Consider the following 27,291-nt stretch of genomic DNA (forward strand, 5'->3'; position numbering starts at 1 on the left):
ATGTTACAATCAATTACTTACCGAGTACAGAACTTAACAAAGACTTATCAGCAGATCGGAGGGACAGACAGCCCATTGAAGGGTAATGGCGTGCACTCAACAAAAATGTGTGTGATTACTTGACCCTATATTGAAATGAACTTCTACGTAAAGGTAAATAATATCACTGGTACACGTTAGATAGGATAAAGGATAGATCAACTACATAAACCATCCTTACGTTTCATTGAATGCGCTCTCAGAATAAGAAGATAAGTAGCACAAATATACAAATTGCTCTTTTCAAGCTTCGTGGTTAATCTAAGATGGCGAACGCCAATGCCGTGTTAACTGGTGTTAATAGCATTAGATTTCAGCACATGCTGGAGCAGCTATGACGTCATTCTAACACACAAACTGCAATGTCGTGCGATTACCTGCTGTGTGCCAATCCCCGACTTACATTTTTTAGTTGATTGGTATAGTAGTAGTCATTATACGCGGATGACGTAACACGTCAGAAAGAACGCACACCACATACGTAAGTCAGGCGAGGCTGGACAAAGACCCCTTCAGTGCAGATGCACACCACGCTCGAACTCTTACGGTAATCGTCGAAAATTCATTTAGACAGAATTAAGCACATTTAAAATTACGTGAACCTTAGCAACCCTCTCATGCTGATAAATTCATACTAACTGATTAATAACATTTATTTGAAAATTGTATAAATTAAATTTTTTACGTATTTCGGCCTTGGCACACATTTTCTAAATGCAGTGGTTTTTTAAATATTTACTGAATTCGTTCCCGGCGTTAGCTATGGAACACAAGACTGTCTCTGTTAGCATAAAATGGTTAAATATTGCGAAGCCGACCTCAACGTTTAATTATCATTGACAAAGCACACTTCACTATACGTTTATTTGCTTTAGAAATTGAAAGAACCAACAGATTAACAACTTCAACGTTAATTATCCGCCTATGAATGCACAAATGTAAAACCAGTAATAAATTCCGTCAGCCTCAGGATCGCTGTAAAAGAAAAATATTTCGTAATTCATTGCTAATTTTACCTGCTCCCCATTTACGGGTTTGGTTAATTTATAGCGAAACAATTTTTTTAAATGTGCCGCCGCTACAAATCGTTCTGACGCGGCACAGCCCAGCAACACCAACGATAATCGCTAAAAATGCTGAAAATTCTTTAAAGAAACATTATAGATGACATGGGCAAGCTAATTTACATTAGTAATACACAATTTTGATAAATTATAATGTATTTAGACCACAACAATAATTGAAATTACACACCTTTATAATTTCTCCTCTAATGGCGGCTAAAGTTAGATACAGACAAAAGAAGTCTACTCATTCACATAATGCTACGTCACAGGTTCCTCCCTCTCTCAGCTCTCGAGGAAGAGGACAAAGAATGCACATTATGTATTCCTATTTATACTATTGCTGATTGTGAATGTCTCTTTGTAATCTTACATCATTATTTACCTCTGTGGCTGTATTTTACATTTTTTCATCGCAGATATTAACATATTTCGTAATTACATTATGAGTATAGAAATATAACAATCATAAATACATCGAGAATATTATTACAGAAAATATTACAATAATAACGAACGTCCTTTATACAAAATTAAATAATATTTTTTGTTAAACAATTACAGTACATACGAATTGCTTCATAGAGGCGTACATAGTACAATTAAATGTCATTTCATTTTATTAATAGTGTGTGTGCTGCCAGGGAACGTTACAGCAGGTTCGAATCCTGCCTCGGGCATGGCTGTGTGTGATATCCTTAGGTTATTTAGGTTTAAGTAGTTCTAAGTTCTAGGGGACTGATGACCTCAGATGTTGAGTCCCATAGTACTCAGGGCCATTTGAACCATGTAACACGTGTCTCTGTTTATGCAAAAATTTGCAGCAGGGAAATTTGACCAGCATCGGCACGTGGAGGACCTCAGGAAGACGCGCGGTTTGAGGCACGATAAACCGTGACGCTGTAGCTATTAGTGGCGCCACATTCCGGTAAAAACAGGTTATCAGCAGTTCCCGAGACGGCGAGTGTCAGAGCGGTAAGAGAGACTGCAGCTTATTACCATTTCCGGCGGCACGAGGAGCGTCGCCTCCCGCTAATGGAACACACTTGTGGCGGCATCAGAGGCCGCCAGATAATAGGCTAATGAAGCAGTTTTAAAACAATAATGAAGGACTCGGCCGCGACAGAAGGCCAGTCGTGTTATTAATTATGACGAGCGAGGCCCGCGCGAGTGTGACTGCTATCTTGATTAGGGTCGGCGGAGCGGGAGCCGCGTCTCCTTGGCCGGGCTTCCTCATCAAACCGTGGCCAAACAGCCGGCGCGCCGCTCTTTTTCCGAGCGCCACAAAGCCGGCCCGCGTCTAATTACCGCCGCGAGTCGAATGCCCCGGCGCCCGCTCTGTTATTAGCCTCCAGGTTTACGCGAGCCTAACTTACCGTGGATGCTGCGCCCCGCAAAAGCTCGACCGCACGATACGCGGCGTGGCGCGGCCGACTCTCGGGCAAAGTTTGAACAGCCGAGTAGCTGCCGCCCGCGCCGCACGTTATTCTGCAATCTGTGATCGTGGAACGAGACGCCTCCCGATGCAAACGCTCCACTCCACCAGCGACGTCACTTGCACCTCGTGCAATACTGTACTCTTTACTCCTACTGCACTGTGTTATTTACAGTACGAGTCTGCCCTCGCTTTCTTCCAGTTTTTTGTAAGTATTTCTTTTGCTTCTTTTGCCACAGTCACAGATGATCTTACGGACGATTTGAAGCCTTCCAACTCTAACATACAGTGTAAGTTTTCAACTGTCTTAACTTTTCCAAAGAGAGTTTTTACTTTTGAATATTAGTGAAACTTCTATACACACAAAAAAAATGGTTCAAATGGCTCTGAGCACTACGGGACTTGACATCTGAGGTCATCAGTCCCCTAGAACTTAGAACTAATTAGATCTAACTAACCTAACAATACCACACTCATCCATGCCCGAGGCAGGATTCGAACCTGCGACTGTAGCGGTCGCGCGGTTTCAGAGTGAAGCGCCTAGAACCACTCTTCCACAGCGGCCTGTTATACACACATCAAAACAAGTTTTGCATCACCCCGGTTTCCAAAACCCCTGAAGATATACGATGGCTGTCGATATTCTGTCATAGACACAGTCCCTTTGACTCTTCAGATATGTCACTAAAACCGCCCAAAGACGTAAGCAACCATGCATGAGCACCGCCTATTAGACGGAGGGGTCCGACAGCCGATCAATTCCACTCATTCCCCAGGTAGGAGGTACACGACTCGTGTTGTCTGTAGTTCTACATCTACATCTACATCCATACTCCGCAAACCACCTGACGGTGTGTGGTGGAGGGTACCTTGAGTACCTCTATCGGTTCTTCCTTCTATTCCAATCTCATATTGTTCGTGGAGAGAAGGATTGTCGGTATGGCTCTGTATAGGCTCTAACCTCTCTCATTTTATCCTCAACGTCTCTTCGCGAGGTATACGTAGGAGGGAGCAATATACAGCTTGACTCCTCGGTGAAGGTATGGTCTCCAAACTACCACAAAATCCCGTACCGAGCTACTGAGCGTCTCTCCTGCAGAGTCATCCACTGGAGTTTATCCATTATCTCCGTAACGCTTTCGTGATTACTAAATGATCCTGTAACGAAGCGCGCTGCTCTCCGTTGGATCTTCTCTATCTCTTCTATCAACCCTATATGGTACGGATCCCACACTGCTGAGCAGTATTCAAGCAGTGGCCGAACAAGCGTACTGTAACCTACTTCCTTTGTTTTCGGATTGCATTTCCTTGGGATTCTTCCAATGAATCTCAGTCTGGCATCTGCTTTACCGACTATCAACTTTATATGATCATTCCATTTTAAATCACTCCTAATGCGTACTCCCAGATAATTTATGGAATTAACTGCTTCCAGTTGCTGACCTGCTGTATTTTAGCTAAATGATAAGGGATCTATCTTTTTATGTATTCGCAGCTCATTACACTTGTCTACATTGAGATTCAATTGCTATTCCCTGCACCATGCATCAATTCGCTGCAGATCCTTCTGCATTTCAGTACAATTTTCCATTGATACAACATCTCGATATACCACAGCATCATCCGCAAAAAGCCTCAGTGAACTTCCGATGTCATCCACCACGTCATTTATGAATACTGTGAATAGCAACGGTCCTACGACACTCCCCTGCGGCACACCTGAAATCACTCTTACTTCGGAAGACTTCTCTCCATTGAGAATGCGTTCGGTTATCTAGGAACTCTTCAATCCAATCACACAATGGGTCTGATAGTCCATATGCTCTTACTTAGTTCATTAAGCGACTGTGGGGAACTGTATCGAATGCCTACACGGTCAATACTGCGGTTCGATCGCGTCCGCATTGTTACTTTGTACTAGGAAGGGCTCTCAAGAAGGCAAGTGTCGAGGCGTCTCGGATTGAACCGAAGCGATGTTGTTCCGACATGAAGGAGATACAGAGAGACAGAAAGTGTCGATGACATGCCACACTCAGGCCGCCCAAGGGCTACTACTGCAATGGATGACCGCTACCTGTAGATTAGGAATTGGAGGAACTAGGACAGAAACACCACCATACTGAGTAAGGCTTTTGGTGTGCTGCCACAGGACGTCGTGTTACGACTCAAACTGTACGCGATGGGCTGCATGATGCGCAACTTCAGTCCCGACGTCAATGGCAAGGTGTACCTGTGCAACCATGGCACCATGCAGCGCGGTGCAAATGGGCAGAACAACATGCCGAATGGACCGCTAAGGACTGGCATCACGTTCTCCTCACCGATGAGTGTCGCATAGGCCTTCAACCAGACAATCGTCAGAGACATGTTTGGAGGCAACCCAGTCAGGTTGAAAGCCTTAGACACTCTGTCCAGCGAGTGCAGCAAATTGGACCGTCCCTGCTGTTTTGGGGTGGCATTATGTGGGGCCGACGTACGCCTCTGGTGGTCATGTAAGGCACCGTAACGGCTGTACGATACGTGAATGCCATCCTCCGACCGATGGTGCAACCATAGCGGCAGCATATTCGCGAGGAATTCGTCTTCATGGACGACAATTTGCGCTCCCATCGTGAACATCTTGTGAATGACTTCCTTCAGGATAACGACATCGCTCGACTACAGTGGCCAGCATGTTCTCCAGACGTGAACCCTACCCATCATGCCTGGGACAGATCCCACTCTGAAGGATCTACGACGAATCGCCGTCGAGCAGTGGGACAGTCTGGGGCAACAGTGCCTTGATGAACTTGTGGATAGTATTCCACGACGAATACAGGCATGCATCAATGCAAGAGGACGTGCTACTGGGTATTAGAGGTGCCGGTGTGTACAGCAATCTGGACCACCACCTATAAAAGTCTCGCTGTATGGTAGTACAACATGCAGTGTGTGGTTTTCATGAGCAATAGAAAGTAAGGAAATGATGTTTGTATTGATCTCTATTCCAATTTTCTGTACAGGTTCCGGAACTCTCGGAACCGAGGTGATGCAAAACTTTTTTTGATGTGTGTATTATCTGATGTGCTCAGTGGCGAATTCCTCTCCTGTGCTAACCTTTCCATCTCAGAGAAGCACTTGCAGCCTACACCCTCAATTATTTGCTGTCTGTACACCAGCCTCTGTCTTCCTCTACAGTTGCTACTCACTAAAGCAGCCTGTAGTAGCTTGGAAGTTATTCCCCGATAAAAATTCGTAATCTGTAGTTAATCTAGGTCACGTAAAAAGTCACACAGGATGTTGCGAACTAACATCCCACAGATCTTTGGGCTCACATGCGGTTCCTTTTCGTCGAAATGTCTTGGCTCAAACTCGTCTAAGGGTTGATCCTCACGCGTCGCATTACACGCTATAAATTAGACACTTGTGACACTTTGGTTAAATTGTCTGGCTGATGGTAAGTTTTCGGAATTTCATGAAGTTAATATGACATGTAATAACAATAATAGTAATATCGGAAACTATATTAACGATTCATTAATGATGTAGGCCACACAGTTGCGATCGATTTGGTTAGAATAATGTTTATTCAGAAAGCCAACTACTAGCGAAAGTGGTTGTATTTAGAATTACTATTACATTCGGGCACATATCCATTTGACACAGTTCGATCATTCACAATCTCATCACGAAACACAAGTTCATTATTCCACCTCGATATTTACACGAAAAGTTAGAGTTCACATCAGGCGCGCAGCTGCTCACCGCTCAGAGAGTAAGTCCCGCGATACCACACAATGCGAAATTTTCTAAGTCGTTTCGCTTTCTAGATGCCTAAAGACCGTCTATACACTTTCACGCCTCAGTCCGAACTGTCCCTCCCTGCCCGTCTCCGGCCGCGTTTCCCGCGCGCCGAACATCCTCGCTCAACTGGCTGGTGCAGTTCCCTTTCCTGAAGCCGTCCACCTGAATGGTTGCAGCTTATTCTACATTATTTTACATTTTAACATATGTAAACAATCAAAGCTTGACCATTTTCACGTTCTAAATAAAGTAAATTCCTTTACATTAAACCAAAACAATTTCCTTCTTAACTTTGAATGTCACGGCCAGTAGCCTTGCACCAGTGTGCATTATAATAAATAAATAAAGAACAAAAGTAACTATTATGCACTAAACTTTACAACAAATATTTTATTATCTAATGATTCAATAAGTTGTCATGCTGTCATCGTTCAACGTGTTTTGTGTGGAGGAATACTGATAATTTAAATTTACTACATCTTTTAAACAAATAAAGCTACACAGTAGATTTTTACAGTGTTTGTCATTTTAATGATGCGCTTCCATATGAAATGTCTCTCGTTAAAATCGACCAAAGCGTTCAGATTTTAGTATTCACGTCTTTGTTACAAAACGTGTTAATTTCACTTTAACAGTAAATGCTAAGCTATTATAGGTATGATCAATATTCAAATTTTATTTGGATCACCACGAAATTTTATGAAAGATGGTAGATTAAAATTACTGTACCTTCATTCCCTGAATTACTTCAGAATTAAATAGTTTTCATAAATGTTTCCCTTTAAGGCGGACCTTAGGTCCGCCATATTTTACACTGCTACGTCTCTCTGCCCCAAACGGCTTCTACGAGGTTTCCCTATGACATAGGGTCACGTCTGTCTCACCCACACACTACAGCACAGTAGACTCCTATGGATTTCTTCACCTCGTGGCGAATACGCGCCCTTTGTGGCACACGGTCCTGGACGACAGGGTTCGTTTCACAATTTCTGTAGGCTGACTCTTTCGCCTATATATTTAAATTAGCGCGCGATGCTGGTTAACTCACAATGAGAAGAATGCATGACACGTTTTCGAATAGTTTCTATCTTCAGAAACCAAGTGCACAGATAGCACGATGACAAGAGCTGTACCAGTTGTATTCGTTATAGTTGTTGTAGTGGTCTGTCACTTCATTTTATGTACCCAACTTATGACGCTCTTGTCCTTGTACCAGATATGCACTAGGATTTCTGAAGATGGAATGACACTGAAACGCGTCATACACACTTTGTGATCAGAAAAGGTCATTCTTCACTTGCTATGTCAATTTTTATAGCAGCCAGCCTGCTTAGCTACAGATCTGCGTGTATTTCCTAGAATGGTCGCTAGCGTTGAAAGGTACTAATTTCACACCCTGTAAGAGCACTCGAGCAGTTGTAATTTCGATGGATTGCTCACGCGGTGCCTGCGATATGTAAGCTATAACAGAATCTCAGACCAGAGAGCAGTGTTGTATGCAGTAGGAACTGTGTAGCAGTAGGAGTAAGAAGTAGCTAACAGTCTGGTGTATCGTATTGGCTGGGCCGGTCGTGTGGAGTGATGACGGTGCCTGAGCGTTGTAGTAGTATAAGCTAAAAGCAGTCTCACGCATATGTAGTATTGTTATATCAAGTACCATGTAAATGCTTTTAAAAAGAAATGTGTTAATAATAATCTTTCTTATTAAAATTAACTTTTGACAATCATTCAACTCAAGTTAAGGAATTTACTGATTTCTCCAATCCATGGTCATCCCGATTATTGTAAAGAAAAATCAATTTTTTCCTTTTATACATGAGAAATCTATCGGCCAGCATTCCACCGGGCTGTGCCAGAAAAATTTATTATAAGAGCAGATATATATGCATTATCCAGCGACTTCATTGAGGTAAGAATTTTCAATTTATTCAGAATGATCTTTCAGGGCCATGACGCAGCACTGCTGACATCTAAAATTTACGAGTTTAAATTCACAGTCATTATTTAAAGGTTATAAGTGAGCCACAATTTTATTGAGAAGGTAGTCACATTGTATTATTGGTAGGTGTGGTGTGCATACTGTAAGACCTTCAGTACACACACCATCAGATTATTTGACTTGTCGCTCTAACGAAGTAGGTGAGTGTCAGCAATATGTCTCATGGTCTTATTGTGGCATATTTATCTTCTGCCGTTAGGTCAGACGATAGAAATGCCACTTGCACACTTAGAGTAGCAGATTGACGGTGACCAACTTTAAACAGAACTTGATTAATTTTTGCACACATTTATTAAAATAATAAAAAGCATAAAATTACTTAACTTGATTCTGGATGCTATTTACAATTGACAATCTGAAGTTCCTTTGGTCTTGGTACGTTAATATTATTCTCACATATCTCTGATACTTGACAAAGTGTCTATACATTTACCTTCATGACTATGTACAGGAATATGATAATCTTATTAGGCGCAGACTGAAACTTGACTATAGACTGGTACAGACTAATGTAGACTGGTACACACAGGTGCAGATAAATGCAGACTGAGTAATCGGAGGTCTGTACACTCGTTACAATACCTCGCGCGTTCATGTATCACAGTGTGAGTGTGATCCATGAGGAGAAAGGGTCCTACGTTAGCAGCAATCTCATTGGCTGCGTTACATATTAATATGCGGATCGGCGGAAGCAGAATTTGGTCCGTCTCTAAGGCAGCGCCATCTCGTAGTGCGGAGATGGTCGAGCGCTGCGCCTGCGCTGTTGTGCTTAGCGGGGCGCGCTCTAGTGGGAAAGTTGTGTACGCGCTGACTACGCGGAACTATGTACACAACAGTAAGTTACGCAAAAAATGTGAATGTTATAAAATTATATTTTTTACTGTTGGGAGGTTTCGGAATTTTTTCTGTTGGGAGGTTACACTGAATGTGAATGATATAATTATATATTTTTTATCTGTTGGGAGGTTACAACCCTTATTATTCCCTGATGTCTTAGCAGATGTCCCATGGCCGTCCTGTCTCTTCTTCTTGTCAGTGATTCCTATACCTTCTTTTCGTCTCCGATTCTCCTTAGAACCTCCAGCTTTCTTACCTACCAGTCCGCCTAATTTTTAACATTCTTCTGTAGCATCACATCTCAAATGCTTCGATTCTCTTCCATTCCAACTTTCCCACAGACCTTGTTTCGTATCAAACAACTCCACGTTCCAAACGTACATCCTCACTAATTTCTTCCTTGGATCAAATCCTGTGTTTGATACTAGAAGACTTCTTTTGACCAGGAATGTCCTTTTCGGCAATGCTAGTCTGCTTCTTATGCCTTCCTTGGTCTGTACGTGATGAGTTATTTTGGCGCCTAGCTAGCAGAACTCCTTCCTTCCCCTACTTCGTGATCCACAACTCTCATGTTAATTTTTTCGCTGTTCTCGTTTCTGCTAATTCTCATTACTTTCGTCTCCCTTAGATTTACTGTCAATCCACATTCTGTACTCAGTAGACTGTTCATTCCATACACAATCCTTACGCTCGTGCAATTCGTGATTCCCGAACAATCTGAAGTTCCTTTGGAACAGCCATACTCTTTATATCGTCATTTTAGCCTGCGGAGGTATAGACAAATCATTGGTGGTTGCGATATCTGTGTTTATATACAGTGTCTGTATCCTCACAATACAATGTCCTTCAGGCACGCACGTGTTTATTGCTGTTTGCTGTCGCTGTAGTCGTTAGTGACAGGGTCATTCCCTTCAGACATGCATGCAAGCCGGGAGGAAGTTGTGTTGTGACGATGTAAACACTGTGTAAACACAGACATTGCAACGATGAATGTAACGACGGGCTAAAATTACGATAAAATATTTGGTTCCCTGTGCGGCGACTGCGAATTGTGGGAGCGTGGGGGTTAGGACTATGTGACGTATGGAACTTTAGTTCTGGAGGCGTGCACAGATAGTCAATCTCGTGCGTCGACCTTACCGACAAATACTTGAGGTGACAAACTCCATGCCATCGCGCTGGCGGACAGCCACCCATGCCTGAAGTGTAATGTGGACGACACGGACGAACACTTCTCCTCTGCGTTGCGGCGGCCGACGTGTGGTCCTTTCTCCAGCTGATACTGGCCCTTTATCTCCGGCTGCCAAAGCACGTGGTCGCCCCATGGACGCTCCTCTGTCCGGACCAGACGTATTTCAACCACCAAAGACGCATGCGGCCACCTCGGTGAAGAGTATGGCCGTCCTTTATCTTTCCAGAAATGGACCAAAGAACGTGATTGATTTTCGGACGTTTTTGCTAACACGACACCACATAATGAGACAATACGTTAAATACCAGTCCACCTTTGCCAACTATCTAGGGAACATTTTTTCCAAGCCGTGCCGCAATTCGAACCTCCCTGGTGAGCGGAGTTGACATGTGAAGCAATAATCCAGTGGTCATCAAAGGCTCGGCGTTTACTCTCCAAAGGCATGTCCGCAACTGGCTTCTTCATACCGAGTGCTCACCTCTATATTTTCGCGCACTAGGAGCATCCCTGAGTTATTTTTTTCCTGTTTCCTATGTTAAATAAAGGTGTTTTATCTTATTCCTTTGATGCTGTCTAACTTAAAAAGCCCCGCACAAAACGGGTTACCCGTATTATTTAATTTTTAGCCCTTGGAAAGAACTTAATTTTAGAGGAAACGCTGCTTCATATTAGAAATATGATTATTATGTTCGTATATGAAAAGTTTCGTTAGCCGCATCCATAACTGAAATATTGTACACTCCTGGAAATGGAAAAAAGAACACATTGACACCGGTGTGTCAGACCCACCATACTTGCTCCGGACACTGCGAGAGGGCTGTACAAGCAATGATCACACGCACGGCACAGCGGACACACCAGGAACCGTGGTGTTGGCCGTCGAATGGCGCTAGCTGCGCAGCATTTGTGCACCGCCGCCGTCAGTGTCAGCCAGTTTGCCGTGGCATACGGAGCTCCATCGCAGTCTTTAACACTGGTAGCATGCCGCGACAGCGTGGACGTGAACCGTATGTGCAGTTGACGGACTTTGAGCGAGGGCGTATAGTGGGCATGCGGGAGGCCCGGTGGACGTACCGCCGAATTGCTCAACACGTGGGGCGTGAGGTCTCCACAGTACATCGATGTTGTCGCCAGTGGTCGGCGGAAGGTGCACGTGCCCGTCGACCTGGGACCGGACCGCAGCGACGCACGGATGCACGCCAAGACCGTAGGATCCTACGCAGTGCCGTAGGGGACCGCACCGCCACTTCCCAGCAAATTAGGGACACTGTTGCTCCTGGGGTATCGGCGAGGACCATTCGCAACCGTCTCCATGAAGCTGGGCTACGGTCCCGCACACCGTTAGGCCGTCTTCCGCTCACGCCCCAACATCGTGCAGCCCGCCTCCAGTGGTGTCGCGACAGGCGTGAATGGAGGGACGAATGGAGATGTGTCGTCTTCAGCGATGAGAGTCGCTTCTGCCTTGGTGCCAATGATGGTCGCATGCGTGTTTGGCGCCGTGCAGGTGAGCGCCACAATCAGGACTGCATACGACCGAGGCACACAGGGCCAACACCCGGCATCATAGTGTGGGGAGCGATCTCCTACACTGACCGTACACCACTGGTGATCGTCGAGGGGACACTGAATAGTGCACGGTACATCCAAACCGTCATCGAACCCATCGTTCTACCATTCCTAGACCGGCAAGGGAACTTGCTGTTCCAACAGGACAATGCACGTCCGCATGTATCCCGTGCCACCCAACGTGCTCTAGAAGGTGTAAGTCAACTACCCTGGCCAGCAAGATCTCCGGATCTGTCCCCCATTGAGCATGTTTGGGACTGGATGAAGCGTCGTCTCACGCGGTCTGCACGTCCAGCACGAACGCTGGTCCAACTGAGGCGCCAGGTGGAAATGGCATGGCAAGCCGTTCCACAGGACTACATCCAGCATCTCTACGATCGTCTCCATGGGAGAATAGCAGCCTGCATTGCTGCGAAAGGTGGATATACACTGTACTAGTGCCGACATTGTGCATGCTCTGTTGCCTGTGTCTATGTGCCTGTGGTTCTGTCAGTGTGATCATGTGATGTATCTGACCCCAGGAATGTGTCAATAAAGTTTCCCCTTCCTGGGACAATGAATTCACGGTGTTCTTATTTCAATTTCCAGGAGTGTATTTTATAGTTCTGGAAAACAATTCTTGTGAAAAAAATTGTTTAAGCTGGTCACTCATTACAAGCTGCGATTCTAGTTCGAGTCCCGGTTTGGCACAAATTTTGACGTCTCACAAAAAGCTGACATTAATGCAGGTGCACAATATGTAAACTTATTTCGTTATTTTTATACTTTAATCTGAGTGATTTAATTTTATGGACACTAGTAGCTGTATGTAATCATTACTTCTACCGCAGATGAAGCTTCTATGTTCGATTTACCTGGATGTATGACTATTTTTTTGCGTCATCAATCTTCTGACTTTTTGTTGCGGCCCCTCACCAATTCCTCTCCTGTGCCAACCTCAATTACTTTGCATTCCAAGTCTGTCTCCCTCTACACTTTTTTATCAATTACGGATTCCTCTAGTGCTATGGAAGTTATCCCCTGATGTCTTAACATTTGTTACCATCCTGTTCCTCCTTCTAGCCATTGTATTTCATATAATCGTCTCCTCTATGATACTTCAGAGAACCCTTCAGTAATCTGTCTACCTAATTTTCAACGTTATTTTGTTGCATTACATCCCAAATGCTTCGATTCTCTTCTTTTCCGATTTTCCCACCGTCCATGTTTGACTACCAATGCCGTGCTCCGAACGAACATTCCCAGAAATTTCTTCCTCAAATTAGGTCCTGTATCTCATACTGGCAGACATGTCTTGGCCAGGAATGCCCTTTTGGCAGTTCTGTTCTCCTTATTATGTCCTTGTAGCTCCGTCCGTCATTGCTTACTCTGCTGCCTAGGTAGCATAATTCTTTAACTTCATCTACATCCTGGTCGCCAACCCTGATGCTAAGTTTCTCGCTGTTCTCATTTTTGCTGGTTCTCATTACTTTCATCTTTGTATGATTTACTCTTCATGTATATTTTATACTTAGTAATCTTCGTTTCATTCAGCAGATCCTCTAATTCTTTTTACCTTTCACTGAAGATATCCATGTCATCAGCCAATCTTAGTAGCGATATCCTTTCACTTTGAATTTTAATGCCACTCTTGAACCTTTCTTTTATTTCCATCATTGCCTCTTCGACGTATGCTTGAACAATATGGGCGAAAGACTACATCCATTTCTTACACACTTTCTAATCCGAGCACTTCATTGTTGGTCTTCCAATCTTATTGTGTCCTCTCGGTTCTTATACATATTGCATATTACCCATTTTGCCAAATAGCCCACCACGTATTTTTTTCAAAATTTCAAACATATTGCACCATTTGACATGTTCAGGTTTTCCAGCCACTGATCGTCGTCTAAGACAACCAGTTTTCGTTCTCATTCTTCTGTATACTGATCTTGTCACAAACTTTAATGCATAAGCAGTTAAACTGATTACGCGATAATTCTCTTACTTGTCTGCTCTCGCAGTCTTCGGAATCGTGTGTATGATGTTTCTCCGAAGGTCTGATGGTATATCTCCAGCCTCATACATTCTATACACCAACGTGAATAATCGTTTTGTTGTCACTGCCACCAACGGTATTACAAATTTTGATCGAATGCTATCCCTTCTGCCTTATTTGATTTTAAGTCTTCCAAAGCTCTTTTTTGAACTCTAATTCTAATGCCGGATTCCCTATCACTCCTCCATCGACCCCTATTTCTTCCTTCTGTCACGCCATCGGATAAGTCCACCTCCTCTAGAGAGCCTCTTTCTACGTATCTGCTCTCCCCTCTGCATTTAACAGTGCAATTACCGGTGCATGCTTAATGTTACCGCCCTTGCTTTTAATTTCAGCAAAGGTTGTTTCCACTTTTCTACATGCCGAGTAAGTCGTTCCGACAATCTTTTAGATTTCTTCACATTTTTCATGAAGCCATTTCACCTGAGCTACCCTACACTCTCTATTTATTTGCATTCCCAAGTGACTTGTATTTCCGTATTCCTGTATTTCCCCGAACATTTTTATACTTCCTTCTTTCATGGATCAACTGAAGTATTTCTGCTGTTACCCTCGGTTTCTTCGCAGTTATCTCCTGTGTACCTGCTGTTTCGTTTCCAACTTCTTTGATTCCCTTTTTAGGGACGTCCATTCCTCTTCAACTGAACAGCCTACTGAACTTTTCCTTATCGCAATATCTGTAGCCTCAGAGAACTTCATTCCTTAGCACCTCCGCATCCCACTTCTTTGCGTACTTATTCTTCCTAACTGGTTCCTTAACCTTCATCCTACCTTTCATCACTACTAAGTTGTGATCTGACAGTATATCCGCTCCTGGGCAAGTCTTACAATACAGTATCAGATTTCGGAAACTCTGCCTGACCGTGATGTAATCTACCTGAAATCTTCACTAGAATACTTCAAGTATTCCTCCTCTTTGCGTGATTCTTGAGCAGACTATAAACTTTGATCCGGAGATAATTTAATCTTTCCCCTCTCTGATACGTACAACCAAGCCCATATTCTCCCTGAACCCTCTCTTCTGTTCCTTCCCCTACAACCGCATTCCAGTCCTCTAGGACTATTATAATTTCATCTCTCTTTACCTACTGATTTACCCGTTCAATACCTACACATACTTTCTCTATCTACTCATCTTCAGCTTTGATCTCGGCGTGTACACCTGAATTATCGTTATTGGTTTGCTGTCGATTTTTATGAGAAAATACTTATCACTGATATATTCAAAGCAACTCATTTTCTGTCCTACATTCCCATTCATATCTAATCCAACACCCGTTACATTATTTGCGGCTGCTGTTGACATTAGCCTCTGCTCATCTGACCAGAAATCTTTGTCGTCATTCCATTTCACTTCACTGGCCCCCACAATATCTAGACTGAGCTTTAGTATCTGCCTTTTCAGATTTTCTGGCTTCCCTACCACGTTCAATCTTCTGACATTCCATGCCCCGACACATAAACCGTTAGACCCTTTCGCTCGTTATTCAGTCTTTTTCGATGGTCACCTCCACCTTGCGAGTCCCCTCACAAAGATCCGAAAGGGGGCTAGTACGGAATCCTTTGCCAATGGAGAGATCATCATGACACTTCTTCAATTATGGGCCACATATCCTGTGGATACACATTGTGCGTCTTCAGTTCAGTGGTGTCCACCGCCTTCTGCAACCTCATGTCATTGATCATTGCGGTTTTTCCGCCTTTAGGGGCAGTTTCCCACCCAAAGGGCCAGAGAGTGCCCCGAACTTCCATCTCCTCCTCTGTCCTCCTTGACAGGGCCTTTGGCTGAATAGGGGGTGACTCCTTATGCTGGAAGATTTCGGCCACCACTGCTGCTAATTTTTATTCAAAATGTAAGCGGTGGCGGGGTTCGAAAGGTGGACGGAGGATGTTTTGACTACTTTTTTATCGTTATTGGTCTGGGTAGACGTCACATGATACCACATCAAATTGACCTTTGAATACTTCACTCAGATTTTTGTTTAATTACACAGGGCAGCCAGCCCTCTGACTGAACGACCTCTCGACCACGGGTACATGGATGACTAAGTACATTACAAGCAGTCCTTATGAAAAATATGCATATGACCTATCACATGTGAATAATATGTTGCCGTGTAAACTCTATACGTAACACACAACACTTACACAGCCAATGAATTATATTATATCCGAATATTATCAAAGCCGTTATGGATTGTAAATGTAGTCTGAGCAGACAATCACTGTTTCCTAAGTGCACAAAACATTGTTCACTTATGGCGCTGATAATCACTTGGCTTACGTGTGCAACAGCAGATGAACCGGAGCAGTTGGATTTCTCTTGAATACGCTGGAATATATCAGGCAACACTTGCCTTCACAAAATGAAACTTGCGGAGTGCTGTCCATGTGTGCCAAGTCCCAGCAGATTACACGTTATTAGTTGGATATCGCGAACTGCAAAGCGAGTCCGGATTGACATGTTTTACAACTTTTAAATCGCAAGTGGAATGTGTAGTCTCAATAAGGAAAAACTTTCAAAACGTTTTGGTTTGGTAGTATTTTAATCAGCGAAGAAAAAAAAGGGTCAACAAGGCGGTATTATTGATCATTGCTCCTAAAAAGTGAATAGCAAATGCTAAGTACAAGAAATGAATCCGTTAGAAAAAAAGCCTCTTACATTGATGAAAGTGATTCTTTAAAAAAATTTTCATTCAGAATTTAAAAATGAAAAGGGGTAAACAGTGATGTTCTTGCACTTACGAGGTACTGAAATAACACTATCGCAATAGCAATACAATGCAAATTACGGAAATATACCACCCAAATCTTTCTTTTGTTTACCTTTTCGTGTCCGGAAAGCAATCGTAGCCTTTGACACCAGTACGGGGCCTCAGTTAGGACTTGTTTCTTCTCTAGCCACACATCGTTGGAGTTGCATCTGCAGAGACAATTTGGACGACCAGGAGGTGTTCCACATCTTGCACAGCGCTACAATCGCGCTTGTTATCCACGTAACCACGTCCCCACCTGATCATGTTAGTTTTCAGTGGGGCTATCCCTCTTCTTACGTGATTCAGGGTCCTCCATGTATCCCATGTTGTTGTGTAGTTGCCAGGCACCATCTGCACTGGTGGATAGTCAGGTGGTGATTCTTTAATGGTCGTTTTTAAGCACCTTTTATAGGATCTCTGTCATCCAGACTCGCACTGCGTACCGATGGATTGTCTGAGTCTCTCTGTCAATTCGTCAGATTTTCTTTGGGAGAAGGAACTCGCAAGATCAACACCTTTGTAACGCTTTGGTAGACGCGTGGGTCTCATACACCCTGCTATAATTCATCATGCTTCATTAAAGCTTATATCGATTTTCTTGACGTGGGTTATCCATGCCGGGCAGTGATATTCAGCTGTAGAGAAGCGTAGTGCAGTGGTTCTCAACATAGTCGGTTTTGCTCCTCATTTCCCATTTACGGGTCTTTCACAGTGGTGCCTGCATGTCAGAGATCTTTCGAACGTCACACACAGAGTGGCTGTTTTATCTGCGTGTTCCAGTGTGATATTATTCCAGGCAACATTGAGTTTTCATTTTGCTAGAAACGATCGAAGGTGGAAAGCGCTTACTTGAGTCTTCGAACGATTCAGTTTAAGGCAGTTATTTTGATAGTACACATAGGTGAGACAAGTCATGGGACAGTGATATGCACATATACAGTTGACGTTGGTATCATGTACACAAGATGTACAAGGAGCAGTACACTGTCAGAGCTGTCATTTGCAGTCAGGTGTTTCATGTGAAAATGTGTTCAACGTGTTTAGAGGCTCACGATGGGAATTAACAGGCATTGAGCCCGGAATGGTAGTTGGAGCTGGACCAATGGACATTACAGTTTGGAAATCGTCAGGGAATTCATTAAGTCCAGATCAACAGTTTCAGTAGTGTGTCGAGAATACAAAATTTCAGCCGTTACCTGTCACCACGCACAGCAGAGTGCCAGACGGCCTTCGCTTGACAACCGAGAACAGCAGCGTTTGCCAACAGTTGTCAGAGCTAACAGGCAAGCAACTCTGTATGAAATAATAGCACAAATCAATGGGGACGTGTGGCGAACATGTCCTTTAGGACTGTGCAGGAAACGTTGGCGATTACGCGCTACGGCAGCAGACGATCTACGCGAGTGCCTTTATTAACAGTACGACATCGTCTGCTGCACCTCTCTTTAGAGGACCAGGAAACCACGGACTGGTCACCTGAGTCCGGATTTCAGTTGCTAAGAGCTGATTGTAGTGATTGAGTGTGCGAAGTCGTGGGTTCAAGTTGTCAACAAGGCACTGTGGAAGCAGGTGGTTGGTCCATAATGCGAGGTGCATTCAAGTTCTAAGGCCTCCGATTTTTTTTCCCCGAACTGGAAAGAGATAGAAACATGCGCATTGTTTTAAAATGAGGCCGCGTTCATTGTCAATACGTCCCAGGGATGGCAGCACCGTATGGCAGATGGAATTTTACCGTCAGTGGCGAGAATGAGAACTGTTTTAAATACTTAAAATGGCGACGTTTTCCTTACTTGAACAGCGTGCAATCATTCGTTTTCTGATTTTGCGTGGTGTGAAACCAATTGAAATTCATCGACAGTTGAAGGAGACATGTGGTGATGGAGTTATGGATGTGTCGAAAGTGCATTCGTGGGTGAGACAGTTTAATGAAGGCAGAACATCGTGTGACAACAAACTGAAACAACCTCGGGCTCGCACAAGCCGGTCTGACGACATGATCGAGAAAGTAGAGAGAATTGTTTTGGGAGATCGCCGAATGACTGTTGAACAGATCGCCTCCAGAGTTGGCATTTGTGTGGGTTCTGTGTTCACAATCCTGCATGACGACCTGAAAATGCGAAAAGTGTCATCCAGGTGGGTGCCACGAATGCTGACGGACGACCACATGGGTGCCCGTGTGGCATGTTGCCAAGCAATGTTGACACGCAATGACACCATGAATGGGAATTTCTTTTCGTCGGTTGTGACAATGGATGAGGCGTGGATGCCATTTTTCAATCCAGAAACAAAGCGCCAGTCAGCTCAATGGAAGCACACAGATTCACCGCCACCAAAAAAATTTCGGGTAACCGCCAGTGCTGAAAAAATGATGGTGTCCATGTTCTGGGACAGCGAGGGCGTAATCCTTACCGATTGCATTCCAAAGGGCACTACGGCAACAGGTGCATCCTACGAAAATGTTTTGAAGAACAAATTCCTTCCTGCACTGCAACAAAAACGTCCGGGAAGGGCTGTGCGTCTGCTGTTTCACCAAGACAACGCACCAGCACATCGAGCTAACGTTACGCAACAGTTTCTTCGCGATAACAACTTTGAAGTGATTCCTCATGCTCCCTACTCACCTGACCTGGCTCCTAGTGACTTTTAGCTTTTTCCAACAATGAAAGACACTCTCCGTGGCCGCACATTCACCAGCCGTGCTGCTATTGCCTCAGCGATTTTCCAGTGGTCAAAACAGACTCCTAAAGAAGCCTTCGCCGCTGCCATGGAATCATGGCGTCAGCGTTGTGAAAAATGTGTACGTCTGCACGGCGATTACGTCGAGAAGTAACGCCAGTTTCATCGATTTCGGGTGAGTAGTTAATTAGAAAAAAATCGGAGGCCTTAGAACTTGAATGTACCTCGTAACGAGGGCTGTATTCACACGGAATGGAGTGGATCCTCTGATCCCACTGAACCTGTCATAGGCTGTAGATGGCTATGGTCATCTACGTGGAGATCATTTGTAGCCATTCATGGACTTCATGTTCCAAAACAACGGCGGAATTTTTGTAAATGACAGTGCGCCGTGTCACCTGGCCACTATTGCTCGCGATTGGTTTGAAGAAGATTCTGAACAGTTCGAGCGAATAATTTGGCCATCCTGATCACCCGACATGAATCTCATCTAACATTTATGGAACATAATCGGCAGGTCAGTTCATGGACAAAATCGTATACCGCAACGCTTCCGAAATTGTGGACAGCTATAAAGGCAGCTTGGCTCGGTACTACTGCAGGGGATTTCTAACGACTTGATGAATCCATGCCACGTCGAGTTGCTATACTAAGCCGGGATAAAGACGTTCGACGCGATATTAGTAGGTATCCCATGACATTTGTCACCTCATTGTATTCAGACGAGACTCTGAGTGCTTTCTCCAGCCTTTGCTTTGCTTCCTCGAAAGCATTCCCCTGAGCTTGATTGTTAACTCATCTGCATATAGGAAATGCTTAGTATGATTACGTGTTGGCTGGTCGTTGTGTATAGGTTAACGAGGAAGGGGACAGAACTCTTCGCTGGGCCAATACATTTCTTCCGCTTCCCCATCGGCTCTTCTTTCCATTGAGAACGACGTAAAATTGTCTACTTAGAGGCTGAACGATCTTGCCAGATGGTAATCTCTGATTTTTTTTACAGATTTTATGGAAGAGGAACCTACGGTTGAGTGTATCGTATGCTGAGCTGTGGTCGATCAAGAATAGTTCCCCATCGATAGAGTCTACTGTAAAGTTCAGAGTTAGTAATTTGTACAAGTGACACAGAGGCTAGTATCTTCCCAGGCTTCATCAGCTTACTTGTCCTTGGATTTCTTGGGAATCTTATAAGTTTCTCGGCACTGGACGAAGAGCAACAGGAACTACATTTTGGCGCCTGGGCCAAGACGTTTGATCTGCTCCATGTGTTATTATTCACCCCGGCCGCTTTACGGTCTGTCGTAGCATTCTGGTCATGGTTGAATTCTTTTACTGTAAGACGCGTTGAGAACATATTGGTTACCGATTGTAGGACCCTGTTGACTTTTACTTTTGATGTTTAACAATTTCCTTTCCATCCAAGAAGAGTTGACGGGCCACTTGTTTCAATGTTACCTCAGAAGGCTCTCTGGAGGCTTTTGGATCATCTCTAAGCTTTTTGTTAAGATTTCAGGCTACGAAGTGTCATGTCCATGCTCTGAAAAGTCTTTATCCATGTATTTGGCCTCGCTTCACGTAGCATATCCAACAGTGCTGTACTGCATATTATTGTTTCTTCATTAAAAGGAGCTTTCTGATATAGTTTCTTATATGAAGCGAAGAGTTTCTCAGATCTGTGTGAGAGTCCTGGAATGAACTGCTCTCTGCAGCCTTGTGATATGTGTTCTCTCGAGATCCTTTGTAATATTTTTACAAATACTTAATAATTTTCAGATGGAGGGGTGAGGTCCACAACTGCTTTGTCAAGTTCTTCCTCTAAAGATCCCATTAAAGAAACTAATTAACACCATGCTATCACGTTCGCTGTGACAGCGGGAGTAGAGAGTATAAGTCATGTAATGGTTAATCGTCTTAACACATTTGAACAGTTATTTAAAAAATATTTAATAAATATTTAATTTATTTTAATGTGGAGTTTGTTGAAACAATGGGACACAAGTCTAAATTAATAATGGAACTATATACAGGTCGTAATCTGTTACGTTAGTCTAGCATTACTGTTGAAAGCAATTTTAAACATTTTAAAATTCATTAACATGATAGAAAACTTATGAAGTTACACAGATAATTCTCGATTATGAATACTGTGAGTATTTACAAATCACTATAATAATGAGAGTAATAAAACTGTGAACAAACATTACATGGCGGATTTTTGTGTTCTTGGAATAATATGTTGAAGTATTAAATTTAAAGTAACGACCTCAAAAATAGGCACCTTCAATAACTGTACCGGGTCGTTGCTTAAATAGCTTCACGCAGAAGAAATCAAGTTTTATCGGTTATTTTCCCAGTCCGATATGTTTTCATACATTTTTACATTTATTATTTTGACCTTCTTTTTAACATCATTTGCCTCATGTACCATAAGGAAGAATTTCAGAACACATGAGAAGTGCTTCCCTGTGAACAGGTTACTGAACTTTCGATGGGTGAATACAGTTAGAACGAATCATAAATACTCTCAAACACGGCATAAGAGTCAGTACACATCACTATCTTTCTGTGAAAAAATTACAACAATAAAATACTGTTGAGAGACTCCCCTTATCCTTATCAGCTTGACCAAGCAAGCGCATTGTCACAGTTACAACATAAAATTTCCATCAAAATATTTGTTAAATTTGTAAATTATAGATTGCGGCAATCAGTCAAAATGGTTCAAATGGCTCTGAGCACTATGCGACTTAACATCTGAGGTCATCAGTCCCCTATAACTTAGAACTACTTAAACCTAACTACTCTAAGGACATCACACACATCCATGCCCGAGGCAGGATTCGAACCTGCGACCGTAGCGGTCGCGCAGTTCCAGACTGAAGCGCCTAGAACCGCTCGACCACAACAGCCGGCAGCAATCAGTCGTCCTATTTTAATTTTTATTGTGGCGATGTAGATTTCAGCTGAAAGCTAGCCATTCTCAATGCGTTATTATTTTCGCTCAATATATGTAAGTCCCTGTTGATCGGGCTTCACCCAAGTTCATTCAATATTTGTTAACTGTCGTATAAGAAGACCAATGTTAGTGCTACATATGCGCCGTTCGACAGCAGCCCACGACAGAATACCTACTTATTGAAATGCCGACATTGTAACATTGTTGTAATACACTTTTTCGTGTTCTACTCGTATATTCTCCTTTCTTTTAAGTCAAATTTGCCTGTGGGTGTGCATTATTATTTTTGTTCATAATATGACTGGGTAAAACGCCTTAAAGCGATCGTACTGTATAGTTTTGTGGCTATGGCTATGTTTAGACAGTGTGCGAAAAATGGCTCGAAGTACTATGGGACTTAGCATCGACTTAACATCTGAGGTCATTAGTCCCCTAGACTTAGAACTACTTAAACCATGCCCAAGGCAGGATTCGAACATGCGACCATAGCAGGAGCGCGGTTCCGGACTGAAGCAACTAGAACCGCTCGGCCACAGCGGCCAGCAGACAGTGTGTGTCTTGTCTTGACTTTCACATAAGGATGGTAAGTCTCTAGAAGTAATTTTTAAAAAAATAGATAGCAAACTGATCTTACGTTCTTAGTTTTAGAATGATGTTTCCTAAATGTATAACAATAAGTAGTCCGATAGTCAGGGAATGGGCGCAGGAAGCCTGCACCGCCGCTCATGTTTCCGTCCTAATGGAAGAGGTTTGCTGTTGCCTTCCTCCAGCCTGTTATGAAGTGTCAAGTGTGTACCTGTGTAGTGTAGACAGCTGGGATGAGACTTTATACGGTGAACGGTTGGGTTTGTGTTGTTACGAGTGAAGGGATGGGAGAGAATGATAGCTGGTGCCGGCACATAGCCTGCTCCTCTCGATAAGCACCAAGGAGACCACCGAACTCAACGTCCATATCTGACCATCAAGAGTGCCACAACCCCTCACTTCAAGACACACTGCGGAGAGGTTAGGCATTTAGCGCAGGACATTGGCGGGAAGATAGATTATCAGAAACTGTACGCCGCCAGATTTCCCCCCATTAATGTCCAAATAATGGCAAGGAAAATTTCGTCACATCTTTGTCGAGCGCCACCGCGTAGGCACACGTTAAACCGTCCTCTCACAGGACATGGAAACGTTCTCTTGTTTTCTAAATGCTTATTGGTCTTTCCTGTTAATTTAATACAAGTATCACCTGCACTGCGTATGTACACTTAAGCGCCAAGGAAACTGGTACAGGAATGCGTATTCGGATACAGAGGTATACAAACAGGCAGAATACGGCGCTGCGGTCGGCAACGCCTATGTAAGACAACAAACGTCTGCCACAGTTGTTAGATGGGTTAGTGCCTCTAAAATAGCAGGTTATCAAGGTTTAAGTGAGTTTCAACGCACGAGCGATGGGACGCAGCACCTCCGAGGTAGCGATGAGGTGGGGATTTTCCCGTACGACCATTTCAAGAGTGAATATCAAGAATCCGGTAAAATATCAAATCTCCGGCATCGCTGCGGCCGGAAAACTATACTGCAAAACCGGACCAACGACGACTCAAGAGAATTTTTCAGCGTGACGGAAGTGCAACCCTTTTGCAAACTGCTGAAGATTTCAGTGCTGGGCCGTCAAGAAGTCTCAGCGTGCGAAGCATTCAACGAAACATCATCGATATGGACTTTCGGATCCGAATGCCCACTGGTGTACCCTTGATGACTGCACGACACAAAGCTTTACGCCTCGCCTGGCCCCGTCATCACCGACATTGGACTGTAGACTGGAAACTTGTTTCCTGGTCGGACGAGTCTCGTTTGGAATTGTATCGAGCAGATGGACGTTTACAACTATGGAGACAACCTCATGAATCCATAGACCTTGCATGTCAGCACTAGAATAGTGTGCAGTTGGGGTGATATGGGACCCCTGATTAATCTAGATACGACTCTGACAGGTGACACGTACGTAAGCATCCTGTCTCATCATCTGCACCCATTCATATCGATTGTGCATTCCGGCGGACTTTGGAAATTCCAGTAGGACAATGCGACACCCCACACGTCCAGAATTGCTACAGAGTGGCTCCAGAAACACTCATCTGAATTTAAACACTTCGGCTGACCACCAAACTCCCCCGAGATGAACATAACTGAACATATTGGGATGCCTTGCAAGGTGGTGTTCTGAAGAGATCTCCGCCTCCTCGTACTCTTACAGAATTATGGACAGCCCTGCAGGATTCATGGTGTCAGTTCCCTCCACCACTACTTCAGACGTTAGTCGAGTCCATGTCACGTCGTGTTGCGGCACTTTTGCGTGCTCGTGGGGGCCCTACACGATATTAGGCCGGTGTACCAGTTTCTTTGGCTCTTCAGTGTATTTGCTGCAATTCCTGTGCAAAGGCCAATGGACTGGAATGTTTCCCTAGAGGCTAAAAATCTTAAGGTACGAGTAATTGCCACGCTGTGTTAGAAAGTAAATACGATATGCGCATTGGAAGCTTTTGCTATTATGAAACTTTGTGTAAAATATACAGTATGTCCCATAAAAAACACCAATAAACTTTACGGACAGATTCCATACACCAAAACAAGAAAAAAGTCTAGTAAACAAGGGCTGTAAGGAGCATATCTAACGAGATATGAGGACTTATTCATCTTCGATACTATGAAATACATCATTTCTACTGCCGGCTCTTTGCTTTTCATATTTGGAGAAGAGGTAGCATGGATTAAAACAATAAAAAATGTCTAATAAACTTGGGCTCTAAAATCAACATCTTAAGAGCTATGAATTGTTGTTCAGTAGAAGAGCTGTGTTTCACACTAGCGAAGATGAACAAGTGCTCTGCATTTTAGAGTCCATATTTACTGAAACATTTTACGTATTTCTGTATTAGCAATCTGTCGCTAAAGTTTGTCCGTGTTTTTTATTTATTTTTGTTTTGACACCGTGTATATACTTATCTCTTGGTTTGCAGGATTATCCCATGTTCTTATCTTGAAGGTAAATATCTTCTTCAACGAGGGTGAGCAGCTCATAAAAAAATACCTGTTCTGTTCAAGTGAAATTACGAAACGAATCTCGATCCCGAAATGCATGTGATGAAGTGAGTAACTTCAGAGTAATGGTAGTCACTGCGGCTTCCACTGGAGAGTGCTGAGGTCACAAATCACGATGAGGAGCGCGTTCCGTGAGATGTGGAATGTCGTTCCAGAGCGTGCAGCAATCACAACAGACATGACATCTGGCGAGTGTTTCGCGATGAGAAACACGTTCCGTGTGACGGCGGCTTTAGCAACCTTGGTTACGGAGACGAGTTTCCGAATGTACAAGTACATCATAAAATTACAGATGACAACGAGAACATTGTGACTTTACTCACGAGAAACACGTCGTTCATATTTTTTGAGGCAATGGAAAACAAGTCGCCATTTATTTTAGGATATTTACTTACTTTTATCATTGGTTTCCTCCACAATATCTGACAAATGCAGTAATATACCCTAACAATGGAGTTCTCTGTTAATCTTCCACTGAGGTAATTAAAGTATAGAGTGTGTTCCATAGGAAACCAATATTAAACAATTTAGAAACACCGTGAAACTCAAACAGAAATTCACTTCGTCATATTTGCTTGTAGTTCTACTCTCTGTGCCCTCATTTTTATATTACCATATAATATAGTGTTAAAAGAGATAACAGACAATAATAGTACAAAACAGAGCTGGAAACAATATAATTTGCAACCCTGTTAAGTACATACTGGATAGAATAACCATGGAAAATACATAAGACATACACGTCTTAATATAATGTACAAATTTTAAATATCATTTTCAAATACTTTTCCAAGAACAAGTTTCTTGAAGTGGCTGTTACCTGCAGTAAGTATATAAATAATGGTTTTACACACTGAAATGTCTTCCTCTTCCTGCAAATTTCCCAAAGACTTTTAGTCCAGATAATTATTTGCCAATAAAGGAAGTATCTTCTTTTAACCCTACTGCAAGTACATGGCCCAGAACTATTTACTTTTGTTTTCTGTATTTTTAAATAGCTAATCTTTGTATATACTTTTCGTTCTGAGACATCAGTTTTCTGACTGGTATGATGCGACCCGTCACAAATTCCTCTCCTATGCCAACCTCTTCATCTCGGAGTAGCACGTACAACATGTGTCCTCAAATATATGCTGCGTATATTACCCGTCTCTCCCTATACTAACCCCTGCTTTTCTGATAATTTCGAACATCTTGCACCATTTTACATTGTCGAACAATTTTTGTAGGTCGACAAATCCTATGAACGTGTCTAGATTTTTCTTTAGTCTTGCTTCCATTATCAACCGCAACGTCAGAATTGCCTCTCTGGTTCCTTTACCTTCCCTAAAGCCAAACCAATCGTCATCTAACACATACTCAGTTTTCTTTTCTATTCTTCTGCGTATTTTTCTTGTCTTCCTCTACAGTTTTTGCCCTCTGTAGCTCCCTCTAACACCATGGAAGTCACTTCCTGATGTCTTAAATGTCCTAATATCATGTCCCTTCTCCTTGTCAGTGTTCCACATATGTATTTTCTCTCCGATTCTGCTTAGAACCTGGTCGTTCCTTACCTTATTAGTCCACCTAATTATCAACATTCATCTGTAGCAACACATCTCAAATTCTTCGATTCTCATTTGTTCCTGTTTTCCAAAAGTCCATGTTTCACTACCATACAATGCTGTCTCCGGGAAATTTTTTCCTTAAATTCAGGCTTATGTTTGATACTAATAGACTTCTCATGGCGAGGAATGCCCATTTTGCCAGTGCTAGTCTGCTTTTGATGTTCTCCTTGCTTCGAACGTCAAAGCTATTTTGCTATCTAGGCAATATAATTCGTCAACTTCAGCTACTTCGTGATTATCGATCCAGATCTTA

The sequence above is a fragment of the Schistocerca cancellata genome, chromosome 8 (genome assembly GCF_023864275.1).
Source record: "Schistocerca cancellata isolate TAMUIC-IGC-003103 chromosome 8, iqSchCanc2.1, whole genome shotgun sequence".
Classification (NCBI taxonomy): Eukaryota; Metazoa; Arthropoda; class Insecta; order Orthoptera; family Acrididae; genus Schistocerca; species Schistocerca cancellata.